Source organism: Prionailurus bengalensis, chromosome D2, assembly GCF_016509475.1.
Source record: "Prionailurus bengalensis isolate Pbe53 chromosome D2, Fcat_Pben_1.1_paternal_pri, whole genome shotgun sequence".
NCBI classification, from domain to species: Eukaryota; Metazoa; Chordata; class Mammalia; order Carnivora; family Felidae; genus Prionailurus; species Prionailurus bengalensis.
The window spans coordinates 68,316,211-68,334,115 of NC_057351.1; the positions used below are offsets into that span (position 1 = coordinate 68,316,211).

At 43.2% G+C, this 17,905-nt stretch overlaps 1 long non-coding RNA gene across 2 annotated transcripts; it reads left to right on the forward strand.

Moving 5' to 3' along the window:
* Positions 1-10,765: 10,765 nt before the first annotated feature.
* Positions 10,766-16,197, forward strand: LOC122493246. 2 transcript variants are annotated; one of them, XR_006299851.1, is made up of 2 exons: positions 10,766-13,328; positions 14,220-16,197. It is a non-coding gene; the product is annotated as an uncharacterized LOC122493246 (long non-coding RNA). The 2 variants fall into 2 exon arrangements; XR_006299850.1 differs by having other exon boundaries at positions 10,766-13,125.
* Positions 16,198-17,905: the final 1,708 nt, after the last annotated feature.

The following is a 17,905-nucleotide window of genomic DNA, read 5'->3' on the forward strand; positions in this document are numbered from 1 at the left end:
GCTTAACATCCTGAGGATAAAAGGCATATGTCCTCCTAATTTTAGGAGAAACTCTACTTTTAGATATTTAAATTCAAAAGTTTTTCTTGATCAGAAAGATCAGATTTTAAATTGTTTATCTTTTTCACCAGAATTGTAAAGAAGAAAGTAAAAGTCACTTGTATAGAAAAGTCATTTGTATAACAAATGTTACTAATGGTTACTCTGTTAGATCATTATTTTTTAAACATAGCTGGGATCATGCTTTATTTATATATAGCTCTTAATCCTGATTTATGCACTTAACACATCAGAAGCTTTCTTCTCCTGCCCTTAGATATTCTTCATGAGCATAATTTTCATTGACAGCATCATAATTACCTTATGGACATACCATAATTTGCTACCATTTTTCTAACATTGGACATTTAACTTCTTTCCAGTGTTGTGTTTCATTGTGTGCCTGGTAGTTGTCATGGTGGTTTTGTTTTTATGGTGGTCACTGGGAGGTCACCAACGTGTTCATCATCCTAAGACCATCCTGGATAGCCATTCTAAATTTCCACGTATTTGTCATGTAATGATACCGTGTGAGCGCTTGGGAAACTCCCCTAGGAGGTCATTATGGCTGAACAGTGGTCCACAAGAACTTTAAACATAGTCTTTGCACATTTATGCTTTCCAGGAAAGAGTTGCCTTCCCCCAACTAAGTTTTCTGAGTTAATGCCGTTCTCCAGGGAAGCCTATGGGGAAACAAGATTTCTTATTTAATGATGTGCCATCAGCTCACTTAGTGCTGATTTTACATCACCCAACAGAGGTTTGGACACAATATTCTCTTACTTTTGTGTATTTTCCTGTGGATGGTTCCTTGGAATAATGATGTTAACACCTCCAGGAGAGTTGACACTCAAGCCTAAAGTGGGGATTATCATTATTGAAAGCATCATGATTATGCAAATCTAATCAAACTTTTCTTTTTGGCAAAATTTGTTACCATCTTTTAAAATTCATTCCATGCCTTATTCCTACCACCACCTGAATACAGTAGGCTGGCAAAGTCACTGCAGTCTTCTCAAAAAGTGACATTGAGACAGGGTGCAGAGGCTAGGGGATTTTTAAAGAGACAATTACGAGATGGGGCAGATTCTGCTGAGGTGCCCATCCATCTGGTTCTTTGGCCTTGCTGGTGGCATGCCTCTGTACCCTGTGGTTTCCTGCACTTGCCTTCTGTGGACAGGCACCACGTTCTTTGGATCTTCTCCAGACCTTACAATCCCAAATGAAAATTATGGAACGTTTTGAGGTCTTAGAGCCAAGAAGTGACCTGGGAGTGCTTTGGCCTCTCCTTCATCCCCAAAGTCATCCTCAGTAGGCAGTGATACTCTTGGTAAAAAATGGCACCAACGACATGGACAAATACACACCATTTGCTTACACTGATGTAATGCATCTTTAGAAAATTCTGCCTCTCCTATCGATCTGTGTCATATGGTGTAAATAAAATTACCGTGCTTGCTGGGCAAACACAGCTTCAAGACAATTGTTTGCCAGCCAGCATCCTGCCACCAGGCCCCTCCTGTGTACAAATTCTGGATCTGCTTAAAGAAGTGGCTTTTAATCGACTTTTGGATTATGGATCCCTGTGAGACTCTGAAAAGCTGTGGATCCTCTGTAAGAAAAACATGCACAGATGCCCACATCTGTCACACAGTTTCATGGGGTTTGCTCTAACCCTGACACAGATTAAAGTAAAACGAAATAAAACAGCAAAATCCTTCTCAACAGGCCCAGACACTCTTTAGAAAAGAAAACCTAGGCCCAGAGAAGTCAGCAGTTCATTGTGTGACAGAACTGGGGCAAGAATTTAAGTTAGTAATTATTACCTTCTCCATGTTTTAGGGACTTGTTTTTTGAGTGACACGTAGCCAGGGGTTATATTCAAAATATTGACCACAAACAACTGCCTGTGAGCACAGCTGGTTTGATGAATCCATGATTCTCTCTGTCACCTGGGGGCTTTGTTGCCCCGAGATGGAAAGAGGCCCGGGAACCAGCGAAAGACTTAAGCACCAGGGGGAATTTCTAAGTAAGACAGCAGGCTGATGGGGGCATGCAGGGCCATGACCTGCCTGGGGCAGCAGCTTTGTTCCCTGCCCACAGAAGGAGCAGGCATCCAACACTGAATGTGAATGAGGCCACCCAGTGCTGACAGCTTGACCACCAACAACTGTGAGCTCAGGGATGATTCCCTGAGTAATGTGCAGTTTAAGATTTACTGGGAGACAGAGCAACTGATTCTGGTTTCCTGGGCAAGTGCTTCATATCAGGCAACTGAGTGCTGGTGTGGTTAAACCATAGCACTCACACGGTCCTGTGCAGTATCATCAACTGCGACTCAATGATGTGGACAGCGCTGCCCAGGTTGGTTGTATGGTTTGCATAATCTCTTTCTTTGCAAGATGCTTCTCCTCCACCCCAAGCAAGATTTCTCATCCTCTTCCTTAGGGTCAGTGGAACATTAACCCTGTAATGGGACACAGAACTCACCTAATGCAAACCCCTCCCTGTTCCCCGACCCTGCTATACTCCTGCCTCCCACTTTATAGTTATGGAAAGTCTCTGGGAGGAAAAGCCATGAAACATTCAGATTTAGTGCTGAAACTCCGTTGTACTGCCCCCTGCCCACTGTCATTCACATTACTTGCTTACTGGGCCTTTAAAACAAAATTGCATCTTCGTAGGAATTTTTTCTTTGGCAACTTCCTGAAATATATTCTCTTCTATCATCCTGTGTATTTTCTGGCAAAACATATTATCAAAAGTCTCAAGTCAGAGCAGATTCCATGGGACAGTACTCTTGCAGGGAAGTCAAAACTGCCTCCTGCAAACAAATCTAAAGAGTTTTCCCAAATCCGTTGTGGGCACGTTTGTTTGGGGTTGTGCATGGGGTCTCATCTCAGAGGACCATTCCACGGCCAGAGCCACTATCTGTCCTGTGATACGTGCTGCTCTGTGGGATCCCAAAGCATTTTTGGTAGCTTTTCATTGCCCTAACCTTTCCAAACTGGCAAAGGAAACATTTCCTGCCCCTTACTGTTTCTCAAAGCAAATATTAGCTTGCAGTATTTTACTCTCTCTTAGCCTCCAAAGAAATCTACTATTGAAACGTTGGAAATGGGGATAAATGAGCCCATCCTCCAATCTGTTTACTGCAATTCCCTTAATTGCTAAATTGCCCCATGCTGTTTGGCTTTCTATGATATTTTTGAGCTTCAGTTGAGCTCTGGAATAGGTAAGGTTCTCTGGGTTGTGTCAACAGGATTATCACAAATCCTCTTTCTAATAGCTCTGCGTGCATTGGCATACATCAAAGTACTAGCTTCAGCTGCCAGATTCTCCGTATTCATGAATATCTGCATATAAAAAACAAGGGGTTTTATTTGCATATGGATTAAAACAGGATGTGGGTTTTCCTGTAGTTTATGTTCCCTAGAGTAGAGGTATAAATGTGCAACGTTTTTCCTTGCACTTTCATTGTTACTTGGGTTGTGAAGCATAGTTTCTTTCTTTAATTCCTTTTTTTTTTCCTGATTATGAAAACAGTATGTGCTTGTGAAAGTTGGAAAATGCCAAGTAATAAGAACAAAGACATCTTCCTCAACCTTACCTCCCAGCTGCGTTTCGATGTGCTTACGTTACTACACAGTATTCCCCCCAGAAGTCTTCAGCAGACTGTATATACAGCTTTATCCTTTTCTTTAAATTTAACAATATTTATATCTCACAACATCTTCAGATGTTTTTAAGATGGTATTTGGATACCACTTTAAGGGCTGCATAGTTTTCCATCATGTGGGTGTGCCACAGTTATCTAGGGGTTCTCTAGAATGCTTCCTTTTACTATTTTTGCTGCTGTAGATAATACTTCGTTGATGATTTTTGTGCATTAAGTGTTGGGTATTTACCTTCAAATACTTTTTTCAGAAATGGTATGATTTTGGAGGGTTCTTTTTTAAGGTTCTTGATAAAAATGACTGGTTTTCTTTGTAAAATAGTGTCCCTAGCACACTACGAGAATGTTTATTACATCCAACTTCAACAGCTCTGATATATAAATAAGTAAGATATGTACATATCCCCTCATATCCTGCAGACAAGAGTGGTTTCCCATTGTTGTGTAAAACTTAAGCGTCTTTGATTACAAGTGAGATCAAACTTGTTCCCTATGGTTGTCAACCTGTATTTCTGCTTCTGTGAACTTTCTCCTCTAATAATTTCATGGGTGGTAGTTTAGGACGGAAGCTCAGCGCCACGAGAACACCAGTGTGTGAGGTTTTTCTGTACAAAACAGTACTACAAAGCCACAAGTGCCTTTCTTCCTATCAGATGGACTCTGCCAATCCTCCTTAGACATGCATGAGCTGGGAGCATTTCCTTGTATTTAAGCTGATATAGATTTTTCTGCCTAGAACTGTGGGGAGCCAGTCTTAAATGAACCCCTACAGAAATGCCAAATGTTGCTTACGGCAGTGGGGGTCTCATTTGGGATGACCGAAATAATGTTCTGTCATTAGCCTGGGGGTCATGCCAAGAGGTGGGCAATCACTGGAGATGAGGTCCGGCACAGTGGAGGTGGTCCTGAGCAGTTTCTACTCAACAGATGCCTCTAATGAGACATCTGTGCCTGAGGGTTCCGTTTAATTGGTATCTTCCTCCTCCTTCTCTGCTCCTGTCGTCAGGCAAACCAATTTGGGACATTTAAATGGTGCCTTCTCTGAAGTCTTCTTCTTAGTGTTATCTTCAGGAAATAAAGGCTCCATCTTGCAGGGCTTAGGTAACTGGAATTATTTGACACGTGGCATTTCCCAGCTTCATGGGATGGAATCCAAGAGAGACAAGGGAGAGAAGTGCTGATCATCCCATGGCCACTGTCACCTCAGTGGAACAGTGAGTGCTCCTCCCAATTGGGGGCGTGTGTTCTTGGTTGATTGAATTCAGTCATTTTGCAGATAACTAAAACAGCAAAATGATTCAATGTTAAAATCTAGAGAGTCGGTGTGATCATTTCATCATCTCACTGCCTTCCGACTTATCCCGAGTGAAAAACGAATGTGCCTCTTTTGTTGTATTCATGCGGCCATTTGCTTTCTGTGTGGTCTTCAGCAAACCAAGGTCTGAGAGGAGCAATAACTCACCCAACTCAAAAGAGAAGTGGGACTACCGGGAATCTACATTTCTTTGCAATGCATTTTCGTGTACTCCTAGACTCTATGACCCACCCTCAGAAGGAGACATCCTTTGAGTCGTTTTTTCATCTCGAGGTCTCATCTGCTTACAATTTGTCGCCTTGTCCCCTTGTGACCTAGGACATTGCATATCTGAGATGGATGACTGGGTCACGGGTAATATCTGTGACTTGGGAGTGTTTTCCTCTTTATGAATCCAACAAGCCTGTGCAGCTCCCCGGCTTTCTTTATTAGTTCCACATGCTAACCATTGTGCTAGCCCAGCCAGATCAGTCACTGTCTCTTTTTGACCCCAACCCACAGCTGTATATTTTGGGGCTCTATAGAGATTCCATCTGATTCTAGTTTAGATTGATGCCCCACATAAAAAGAAGTTGAGATGGAATTTACCAGCAGGAAGTCCTGGGAACAGGAGCCCCATAAAGAGCTCAAACCACGGGGGCAGGTCAACACCAAAAAGAAAAAATGAATCCATGTGTACTTACAGCTAGAAGTCACCATGTGTGCGAGTGGTTTCTTATGGGATAGAGGGTAGATTAAAGCAAACAGCACAACTGAAAAACAAATACTAAAAAACAAAACCCCCCACATCATCCTTTTAAGTGTGGGATGAATTTGGAAGCAACATTCGTTCATTCATTTAACAAATGCTTGTTGAGTATCGTCATCTGCCGGCCGGCAATTGTGCCAGACTAAGAATAGAGGCAAGATGGTGGCATGTGTTCTGTTTGGGCTTGGCCCAGGAGGCACAGATGTAAGAGAGGAGCTAAAAGAACAGGATAAGCCAGAGAGATACCTGGTGGTTTGATGGGACAGAGAGGGCAAATCCCAGGTAGAAGGAATATATATTAGCTTCCTACTGTGTCACAAACTGCTGCCACAAATTACCACAAACTTAGTGTTTTGAAACAACATAAATTTATTCTCTTATAATTGGGAAGTCAAAAGTGCTAAGATGGGTCAGGAGGGCTGCATTCCTTCTGGATGCTCTAGGAAAGAATCAGTTTCCTTGCTTTTCCTAGCTGTTGGAGGCCGCCCGTGTTCCTTGGTAAGTGGCCCACCCTCCATCTTCAAAGGCAGCAGCTTCGAATCTTCCAGTCTCTCTCTGTGTCCCTCTGCTTCCCTTATGATGTTGCTTTCTGTTTTATAAGGATCCTTGTAATTTAAAATACAAAACAGATGGGGGTACCTGGGTGGCTTAGTCGGTTGAACGTCCAACTTTGGCCCAGGTCACAATCTCGCGTTTCATGAATTCAAGTCCCCCGTAGGGCTCTGTGCTGACATCTCAGAGCCAGGATCCTGCTTCGGATTCTGTGTCTCCCTCTCTCTCTGCCCCTCCCCCGCTCATGCTCTGTCTCTCTCTCTGTCAAAAATAAATAAACATTAAAAAAAATTTTTAAAGTACAAAACAGATGAACATCAGAGAAGAGAAGCAAAAATAATATAAAAACAAGGAGGGGGACAAAACATAAAAGACTCTTAAATACAGAGAACAAATTGAGGGTTGCTGGAGGGGTTGTGGGTAGGGGGATGGGCCAAATGGGTAAGGGGCATTAGGGGGGGACACTTGTTGGGATGAGCACTGGGTGTTATACATAGGAGATGAATCACTGAAATCTACTCCTGAAATCATTATAGCACTATATGCTAACTGACCTGGATGTAAATTAAAAAAATAAGTAAATTTTAAAAATTAAAAATTAAAATAAATTAAAAAAAAATAAAAAAATAAAAGGTGACTACATTGAATTGAACTGGATCATCCAAGATAATCTCTCATCTCAGGATCCTTAACTTGATCACGTCTCGCAAAGTCCCTTTTGTCATGTAAAGAACATATTCACAGGTTCTGCGGATTAGGGTGTAGTCTTTAGGGGCCATCATTCAGCCTCCCATAATATAATAGCAAGGAAATGGGATATTTTGAGACATGAAAGATGATTTTTTCCAAATGCCTACATATACACATTCACATTTACACAGGTACATGTGTTGATATCTTCTTGATAATTTTTTAAATTAATAGACTTTTTATTTATTTATTATTTTTTTTAATTTTTTTTTTTAACGTTTATTTATTTTTGAGACAGAGAGAGACACAGCATGAACGGGGGAGGGGCAGAGAGAGAGGGAGACACAGAATCGGAAGCAGGCTCCAGGCTCTGAGCCATCAGCCCAGAGCTGGACGCGGGGCTCAAACTCGCGGACCGTGAGATCGTGACCTGAGCCGAAGTCGGACGCTCAACCGACTGAGCCACCCAGGCGCCCTTAATAGACTATTTTTAAAACACTTTTGGGTTCACAAAATTTGAGTGAAAAATACAGAGTTCCCACGTACTCTGTGATACCCCTTCCCTCTGATTAACATATACATATTAACATATGCATTAGTGTGGTATGTTTGTTACAATTAATGAGCCAATATTGATATTATTAACTAAGGTCCATAATTTGCATTAAGATTCATTCTGTTGGACATGCTATGGAACTTTCACAGGTGTATAATGACGTGCACACACCATTACAGTATCATTCAGAATAGTTTTATTGCTATAAGAATCCCCCATACTTTACTCATAGCGATCATTTAAAGTTTTCCTTTTCTGAGTTTTAGTAAAACTTTGGACCCTTTTGCACTAATGAATGTGTGACTTCCCCTAAACACTATAGCCTAGTGTTCTCAGGTGTGCTATAACTTGTCATGACCCCAGATGAGATTAGTTTATAGTAGAAGCTTTTGCACTGGAGACAGTGGTATGCCAGAATCAATCCATCATGACCTGTGAGACTCCATTGTATGCATCTCTTTCTAACTCTGAATTCAGCGAGGTCATGTTGATAGTTTGAAATCAACCATGGTAGAAGTATTTACACCGTGAACATCAGCAAATTCTACAAATCGGATCCCCTTCCCTCCACTGGCCTCAACCCCCCACCCCCAAGAAAGCCAGTTATTAAACACTGACCAGCACATGACTGCCTGTAGTTCTCCAACTGCCCTTTTATCATGGCTGTGAAATGGCAAAACTTCTTGCCTCTTTACTCTTGTCCCGCACCTAACCCCCATCCCAGATTTGGAACGAGAATATACATCTAAAACGCATCCATTCTTATGCTGTGTAATCCATTTTGCAACTAAAAGCCAGTGTGAACTTTTGTCACATCATATCATTCTCTCACTTAAAACTTTCCAAAGGCTTCTCGTGGGATTTAGGATAGAATCCTGACTCCATATCATGACCAACTCCCTTTTTATTCCACTAGTCCCCTCTTACGTCTTTCTCCCTCTCACTTACCAGGTTCCAGTTATTCTGGTCTGCCTTCTATCCTTGGAACATGCCAAGATGGCCTACCTATGGCACCTTCGGACACCATTGCCCCGGAACATGCCAGGGTTGCCTACCTATGGCACCTTCGCACACCATTGCCCCTGCTAGGAGTGATGGCTGATTCCCCATCATTTACTTCTCAGCTCTTGGACGTCTTCCTGTGGCATTGCTTTTTATTTTTATACCCTGTTTTATTTCTTTATAGTACAATATTTGTCACCACCTGAATGGATCTTGTTTATTGATTGGGTTACTTGTTTATAATCTATCTCTCCTCAGTTAGAACATAAGATCCATGAAGGTAGGCACCCGTCTATTTTATTTACTTTTAGGCACCATGGGTGTGCTGATGTACAACCACTGTGGATGCTTTATTAATATTTGCCCAGTGAACACATATTTATCCAACAGAGCAGTATCAGCCTTGTCTCTGTCCTCAGAGAGCTTACAATCAATCCACTGGTGCCCTTGAAGCCAGGCTGCCAGCCAGATTAGAGCAATGGCGTGTTCTGGGACACAATCTGCAGGGACAAACTCCAGGTTACAAACCAAGAATTAATTACAATACCAAAGCAAGCCAGTGCATTTATGTAAATTAATTGAGTTTAACTTAATTTCCAACTAGACTGTAGTCCTTTTCTTTCCCCTTTGGGGATTTTCCACTTCATAAGGTAAAACAGAAAAATTGTTCAGCTTTCCATCAAGAAGTTTGTTAGAAACCAGGGCTGATTCTGCAAATACTGATGTCACAGTGGGGAGGGAAAAGAGGACAATAACTTTTCTGAACCAGTATCTAGTCCGACTCTGTTGCCTTTTTCCAAATGTCTTTCTTGGTGATGCTGAAGAAGCCTACTTGCTTTCATCAGCTAGAAAGGGGAGCTGCTCAGCCAGAAGGTGGAACCGCTGGCAGCTGTTTCCCAGAAAAGCCATCCTACATTCCCTACATCTAAAACTTCCACTGAAACTTATAGGACTGAACTTTGAAAAGAGTGAAATGTCTTTAGAAATCTTTGCACCATCTTTATTCCTGAGTTGCTGCTGGTCTCTGCCACTCCAGTCTCAGATGCACAGGGAAACCTGCCCTTGTCCTGAATCCATGATGCCTTTTCCATCAGACTGCAGATCCCCATAAAATGTGCAAAGAAGTTGACTCTTGCTGCATGGACTCCTCTCAAGAAAGTGAAGGTTGCCCCAGCCCCCTCTCAAGCTGTCACTGAGAACAGTACTGGAGGGGTGGATTTGCCAAATGTCTGTCAGAGCCAATGCTGGGGGCAGTGTCAGCAGGGAGCCTGAGTTACCTTTGGTGACATGATCTTTTCTCCTCCCTGTTCCCTTCGACTGTTCTGAACCAATGACACAGATCTCAAGTTCCAGGGGACAGGTAAATTACTCACCAGCTGATTCTTCCAGTAATTGGTGAGAATGAGCAAGACCTCTCTTTTATGGGCCTTCCTAAACCCACTATGGAAATAGGGGGCGGGTGTATGAAGTTTGCTTCAAGGAAGTCTTACTCAGGGAGTTGTTTGTCATGAGTGACACTGGCATTTAAGTTTCTCTCCTCTATTACCATAAAATACCTCCTCAGCATAGACTTGTTTCTCTCACTGGCAAACTTGTCAAAATGGCTCTCATGAAAAGGAAACAGAGAATGGGAGAGCCCACTGATCAGAAACTTTGAAATAAGTGCTCCAACTTTGGATATTCATATCTATGATTTATGCTACTGTTTGCAATAAAAAGCAATAATAGAAAATAATAATGAAACAGAACTTTATAGATATTTCTACACTTGCATCAGAAATCCATCCTGCCCCCATGATTCCAAGTTGAGGATGGCAAGCCTTTAATACATGGGTTTCACTTCCTCTGCCACAGCAGACATTGCTGAATGATTACCGCATTCTTTCTTGTTGAGCTGAAATGCAACAGAAGAATCCTTTTGGATATGGTGTTCTTAGCAGCCACTATAATTCATCAGAAATGTTATGCAAGGGACACCTGGATGGCTCAGTCAGTTGAGCATCCGACTTCGGATCAGGTCATGATCTCACAGTTCATGAGTTCAAGCCCCGCGTCAGGCTTGCTACTGTCAGAGGGAGCCTGCTTTGGATCCTCTGTCCCCCTTTCTCTCTGCCCCTCCTCTGCTCATGCTCTCTCTCTCAAAAACAAACAAGTTTTTTTTTTTTAAAAGAGAGAAACGTTATGCAAAATGGCACCCGTTTGCCAGCCCTGTTCTAAGTTAATAAGATCTGTATGTGTGTGAGTGCAGGTAGCACTTGGAATGTCCTCAGCTGAAATGCTCTCACGTTCTCAATTTCCATTTCAGATGCATCTTTTTGGGAAAACCGTTTTCTGCCCAAAGGAAATCAGCTTTCCTGTTTTCTGTTGTTATCAATATTGCTGTTTGGGTTCCCTTGAGTGTGGATTAAATGGCAGCTGAGAAATCTTGTTGGGACCACCTCTTCCCATTGCCTTTCAAAGTGAAGTCTTGACAAGAAATGAGTTCTTCCCAAAGATAAGTACATTGGAGGTTGGGTCTGGTGGTAGCTTCCTAATGAATTTGTGGTGCACAGATCTGTCCTTGAGCTATTTTCTGTAATGTTCTCACTGCAGTGTCCCATGACTGATCTTATTTCAGAGAATTGTATGAGTTTTGCAGCAAATTACAAGGAAGGCCTGGTTCCTAAAATCAGCTGAAGGCCAATTAAGGTTTCTTGGGGCGCTTTCCTTCAGCTGCAATGTCATCATAAATGACTCTCCAGTGCAGTGGAAGGCTGACATTTTGTAAGCTAATACTATATTTTGGGAGTGATTAAAATCTCCATCTCAGTCACCTGCCTGACCAACTGCCAGTGGCCACAAAACAAAAGGATTACAGTCAATTCATATCCATTAGGAAAATGACGGGAAACACTATTGGTTTAGGCTCAGTGGGGCTTAATCTGATTTCAGGAAGAAAGGAGAGGTGTGCAATTAAAGGAGAGAGGGAAGGCAGAAAAGAAAATCAAATGAAAAATTTCCCCCCAAACCCAAGGCCTTTTTGGTTTGTTCATTTCCATAAGGATTTATTAAGTACCTGTTGAGTTCTTCCCACTATGGTAGACCCTGAAAGGGAGGAAGGAGAAAACACTAGCAATGCCTGTCCTCAGAACTTGCAGTGTAGTAGGGGGGAAATGCTACACACTGAGGAGGTGGCCAGAGAATTAGCAGATTCATGTTAGTAGGAATTTAAAAATATTCTTTAGGTGCCTGGCACAGTTGGAAAAGGAAAAGAAGATAAGTGAGAAGGGATAGTTGACATCTACATGCTCTTACTGTGTGCTTCACATTAAGTTTTACACATATTAACTCACCTTTACAACAGCTCTACATACCATTATTATTCCCGCTTTACGGATGAGGAAACTGAGGCCCACAGAAGTGAAGAAACTTGCCTGAGATCACACAGTCCGCAAGAGGAAGAGCTGGGGTTTGCATACAGCTAGTCTGGTCCTAGAATCTGAGGTTTTACCATTATTCTATGTGGCCTCCCAAGGTGATGGGGTATTCCTGACCCATGAGGATTTTCATTCTCCATGGGGAGATGAGGTCTAGGTGTGGGGATAATTAAGCTACAGGTAGAGGGTGTAACAGTGGAGGCAGGGAATAGAGTGATTGATGACTTCAGAAAGGTGGGTGTGCTAACTGAACTCTGGACATGGATGTGTATATGTTGGGGGAAGCTCTGCACAGAGGGATAGAGAAGGTTCTAACCCAGGAAAAGAGCACGAGCAGAGGAGACTGAAAGAATGGCTACAATTTGCAGTTACTTATTTGTAGTTGTCTAAGAAGAGAAATCATTAAATCAAAGGGTGCCTTCTTACAGGGACAAGGGTTTATAGCACTGGGGACAAGAGCAAGGATGTGGAATCTGACAGACTAAGTTTAAAGTTCGATTGTGTCACATGCTCCTCAAGTGACCTTGAGAGAGTTACCTAGCCTTTATCTGCAAATGCAAGATAGGAAGAACGGCTATAGAAGAACTGGGAAAGTCTCTCATCTTGTAACGGAGCTCATTTATTTACTTCTTCAAAAATATTCATTAGGGAACCAATTACCTGCCATGTGTTGTGCTAGATGTTGGGACAATGAACAAGGCAAACATGAGTGTTGCTCTCTTAGAGCTTGTATTCTAACTGGGGAGGCAACACAATAAACAAGCAGTAATCTACAACAAGTAATCTTAGGATATGAGAGGGATTTTGAAGAAAACATAGGGTTGGGGCCAAGTAGAATTAATGGCTTTTACTGTGCCAAGGACAGTGTTTGTCAGGTAGGAGGCAATCAAAACACAGGAGCTTTCATTTTACATTTATTAATAGCTCCATATTGAAATTCAACATGTAAGAGGAAGCCAAGGTATCAGATACTCTTTGCTGCCTACCAGGAGGGCATGTCTCCTTTCACCTTGCTTACAGACCCCTCTTTAATCCAAGACTCATCTTATGCCCACAGGCAAGGTGTGGGGGTTACAGGAAGCTCAGGATGGATGTCTACATCTCCAAGGAACTATCACTTTCTACCAAAATGTGAGAAGAAACTCTGGAATGCAATGTCATGAATGGGAACTGTTGTGTATTCACTGCTTTCCCCCCAGTGCCCAGGACAGTTCCCAGCACAGAATAGGGGCTCAACAAATGTCTGTGGAATTATTAAACAGGTCAATTGAAATAAACATGGATGTATTTTAGAATCACACAAGCATGGCATAAAATTTTAAAAATCCAAACAGGTAAACATATTGGGAGTGCGACTTTATATTTTCTACCACTAGTGACATTTGCTGCAAATGTTTAAAGAGCTGCCTCTTAGGAATATCCCACTTGACTTTAATTTGAGCCTTATCACATATCATTAAGACCTTTTCTTAGTGCTCTTTCCCGGAACACATTTCTATGCAGACAGCCCTTGTTCTCCAGGCCAGCAGTAGCTCTGAACAAGAGGGAATACCCCAGCATTTGCTTCTGAACTCCTTTTTCATGAGCCAAATCAGTATCCTCAGTCCAAGATAACTAGAAGGAAATGGGATCTTGAATGGCCCAGTTGGGTGGCCTTTGCTAGTGCTATTTCTCTCACCTAATCTTGTTTCCTCTTGCTGAGAGCATCCCTCTCTATCCTGCAAAGCTTGCCTAAAAGCCCATTCAGCTTTCCCCACTTCTCTAGGCTCCAGCGAGTGGGCTCTCATATCTCATAATCTGCATAGTATATTATCTTATCTATCAAAGGAATTAAAACACCAAATAGCAGCACAGGACAAAGCCAGGCAGAGCCCACATCCTGTTTCTCCAACAGGATGTGCATTCTAGGCCACGCTTTCTGCCTCTTTGTATTTTGTGTTGTAATATCTCTGGGTTAAGTCCTGGTGATGTTCTTAATGCTTTTGGAGACTCAGTGTCACAGTTGTGAAATGTGAACTGTACTAGTAACTCTTCTATAAGGTTACTGTAAATTTTGAAGAGATAAAAAGTGTAAAGGGTCTCCACAATATCGAGTACTGGTTCACATTCCAAAGCTCCCCTACTGTTATTAGTACATGGCAAGTACTCCATCCTTATTAGAAGATTTATTGAATGATCCACTCTCTGATAGCTGAGAACATATTCAATCCTCTTGCCTTATCTAGATGGCACTGTTCCTGCTGCATTTGAAACATGGGCTTCCTCAGACTCTGCTCTGAAATTGCAATGGAGGAGAAACCAGTGGTTTCAAGAAACAGAAATGCAGGGGAAACTGGGCCAGCCTCAGCTCTACAAGGGTGGTCACCAGCTCCGGGACTGACAAGGGCCACAGTACAAGACGGAGACGAAGTGCCGAGTTCCCAGAGGCTGTTGGTGGTGGCGAGGCCTGTACCATGAGCGGTGTCTTCTGGAAGGTGAGATTACCAGAGCCCAGGCACTCTGGGGACTCTTGGAGGGTCACACAGTGAAGAAGTCTGATAATCACCAGCCCTCTGGAAGGAAGTGGCTGATCCACAGAAGCCTGTTCCTCTACTTTGGTCATTGTTACGGGTCTCACTATAAAAGCACTCAAGTAAGGATCAGTCAGGAGGCTCATGGTCATTATGATTCCACTGTCTGCTGAGACACAAACCAAACCACTCAGATACAAACAGCCAAAAGGTCATGACTCTGCTCACCTCTCTGGCCTGAGTCCTGGGCCAGTGGTGACCCCCAACGCGCTGCCCATGCCAAAGTCTCTTACCACACTGAGTCTACCCAGAGGACCAGGGCTGTAAATGGACTGTGGGTGATGCTGGATGATTCTTTAGAGGCCATTGGTGCTACCTCCTCGTTGTACAGATGGGGAAACTGAAGCCATGTAGGGGGAGAAGGGAATTGGACAAATCACATGACCCACTGATGTTAAATTTGGACTTGATTCTCCATCGTATTCTCCTTCCAACACTAAATGTAGTTAGAAGCCTGCTTCTGCTCAGAAGATGGAAAATGGCCTCTGACAATAAAAGCTGATTTTTAACAACCAACCCAAGAAAAATAGAATGCTTCAGCAAGTCTTTGGCCTGGATCCAGAGAGATCTTAGACTGTGAAGGGATGGATGGATTAACTCTTACCACCCTCCCATCCTGAGCTCTTTGAGCTTTTGTTTTGTTTTGTTTGCTTGTTTTTTGTTGTTGTCACCTATGGGGTTTGCAAATCCACAAATTTGGTTGTCTCCTGTCATGTGGTTGTCACAGGAGCCTGGGCCAGCAAGAGGTTCACATGATGGTTTAATCAATACTGCAAATAACAATAATATATGATAGCACATGTGCTTACTGTACCAGATGCCCTTCTAAGTCCTTTGCATGCATCAACTCATTTAAACCTCACAACTCTTATCAAATCAGTTTACAAATGAGAAAATTGAGGCATAGGAAGGCTAAGTAACTAGCCCAGGATCACCTAGTTTGTAAGTGGTACAAGTGAGATTTGAGGATAGTAAGTCTGACTCTGGAGCCATGATGCCTTACTGTCCTGGTTGCAGTGAGTGGCACTTTAAAACAGGGCTGTACTGTAATTTTTAAAAAAATCATTGATTACAAATTCTGTCTCCCTGTCCTCAGGGGCTAGCAGTGGAATGGACCCTGAAAGGTAGTGCCTTCCCTCCCCCACCTTCTCCCACTGTGCTGTGGGCATTAAACCCTATCTCCCCTGCCGCCCCCTCCCCTCTCCCCGCCAGGTAGTTGCCTGCTTCGGCACCTTCAGAGGCTCTCCTGCAGAGGCACCAGAGGTCACTGATGGATTGAGCTTTTATATTCCCTTGGGGCAAAATGTACAGCTTCTTGGTCCTTCAGTGGAAAATAGCCATTTGAACTCTCTCAACTCTATGAATCTCATGAACTGGGTCTCCAGAAGCCACTTGCATGACAGGAAACAAATAAAAGGGGAGCCCACTCCTCTTCCCCAGAGGAGGGGTTAGAAGGCTGGAATAATTCATCACAGTCCCCACCCCTCCCGCCACACACACACACACACACATGCACGCGCGTGCACACACACACACACACACACAGCAGTGCTCCACTCTGCCAATGGAACATTCGTGTTGCCTCTGAATTATGTGCTTTTGATTAATTTCTAAGGAAAAAAGATCAGCTTTGCCAGACCCTATGTTGTGTTTTCTCTAAATCAGGGCAAATAACATTACTTCTGCAAATGTTGCCATTAGAATAGATTTATATTTACCTAGAGAGGCCGCTCCTGAGAGAGATGCAGTGAGAAGTTTATGCTACAGACAGAATGATCTTCTCTGCCGAAATGCGATTTGCTGCAGAGGGCTGTTTGGGGTTTGGATAAATGAGAAAGATAAACACGATGACTGCTGGTGGTTTTCAGTAACACGATTACCCCTGGGGAATAGATCTCTCTCCCTCTTTCTGTGTCTCTCATCACTCATCATCTCTGCAAAAATTTTCCGAAATAGAGGATTGAGCTGGTAAGGCCATGACATATGCTCATGTCCACACCCACATCTCTGCCCATGCCCTCGGTCACATGTGCACACACATGCACAGGTGTGCCCAGACACCTTCACACAGTGGCTTTTGGACTTCAGCTTGGGCAGAGGAACACTTTTTTTTTGTCACAGTCATCTTTCCTCTACCACCAGGTGGAGCATATTGGGCCCTCGAGAAACTACCAATATATTGGCAGGAAGCAATTTGTCCCACAAGATAAAGCTGTGAGATTCAGACGAAGCAATAACAAATTTAGCTCTAGAGCCTTGAGGTGCTCAAAGTTGCACTCTCATGGTTTCAGGCTATGGAATAAAATTCTTCAGTGAGTGTAATTGGCTTTGCATTGCTCCTGTGTATTTTGCAACTCAGAACTGGAAAGTAGACCCAGGAGTTCTAGATTCAGGCTCTGTCCTCTGTCTTACCTGTGTGGAGCTCTCATGCATGTCCTGGGCTGTTCTGGGTCTCCAAAGAGGAGCCAGATATAGTCCCTGCCTCAAGGAGCATCAAAGCATGACCCCAAAGAAGCTGAATGTAGGCTCAGAAAGTAAGAGGTACTGAATGAGAGGTGCAGGGAAGCTGCCCTAAGGGAAGCATCACCTCCGGCTGGAGAAGGAAGGAGGAGTACTGGTCTAGCCTTTGAGTTGCTCACGGAGGATATGGAAACTTTGGACAGACGATGATGGAGGAGGGAAGGCATTTCTGGCAGAAGAAACAGCATATTTAAAGGGAGACAGAGGACAGCGGGGGTGTGTATGTAGGGGATAATGGACAGGCACTCTAGGGCTCAGGGTACATGTGTGGATGTAGAAGAGAGGAACGTGGGTGGACAATGAAATGACTTTTCTGTGTTGCCTTTCCTGTCTTCAGCCACTTCGCTTCAGCCGGTGGAGTCACCCCCAGATTGATCAGAAGCCCCCTTTCCAGGTGGCAATCACTCTTGCTAACTAAGGATCATAAGGGCTCTGTGCTCAGGACAAGGCACCAAAGTGGAGGATGCCCAGGAGAGGAAACATGTCTTCTACCTACCTCCCTGTTGCCTTTGCTGAAACTCTTCCTTTCTATCTCCATCTGTTTAAATCATACTCATCCTCCAAGATGCAACTCAAATGCAAATTTCACAGCAAATTCTTCCTTAATGTTCCCAGCCAGAAGCAATTATTCCTCCTCCTGAGCCTTGAAATCCTGTGTTCCTCTGGGATGTTGATGGGATTCTCCTGTAAACAGTGGAAACCCCCAGATGCTTAACTGTGACCTAGCGCCCAAGTTCAGTATGATCTCTGTGTGTCTATTCCTGTAAAAAGTTCTTATTATGGATCTTAAGTCAACTGCTGAACTGGGGCTTAATAAAGCA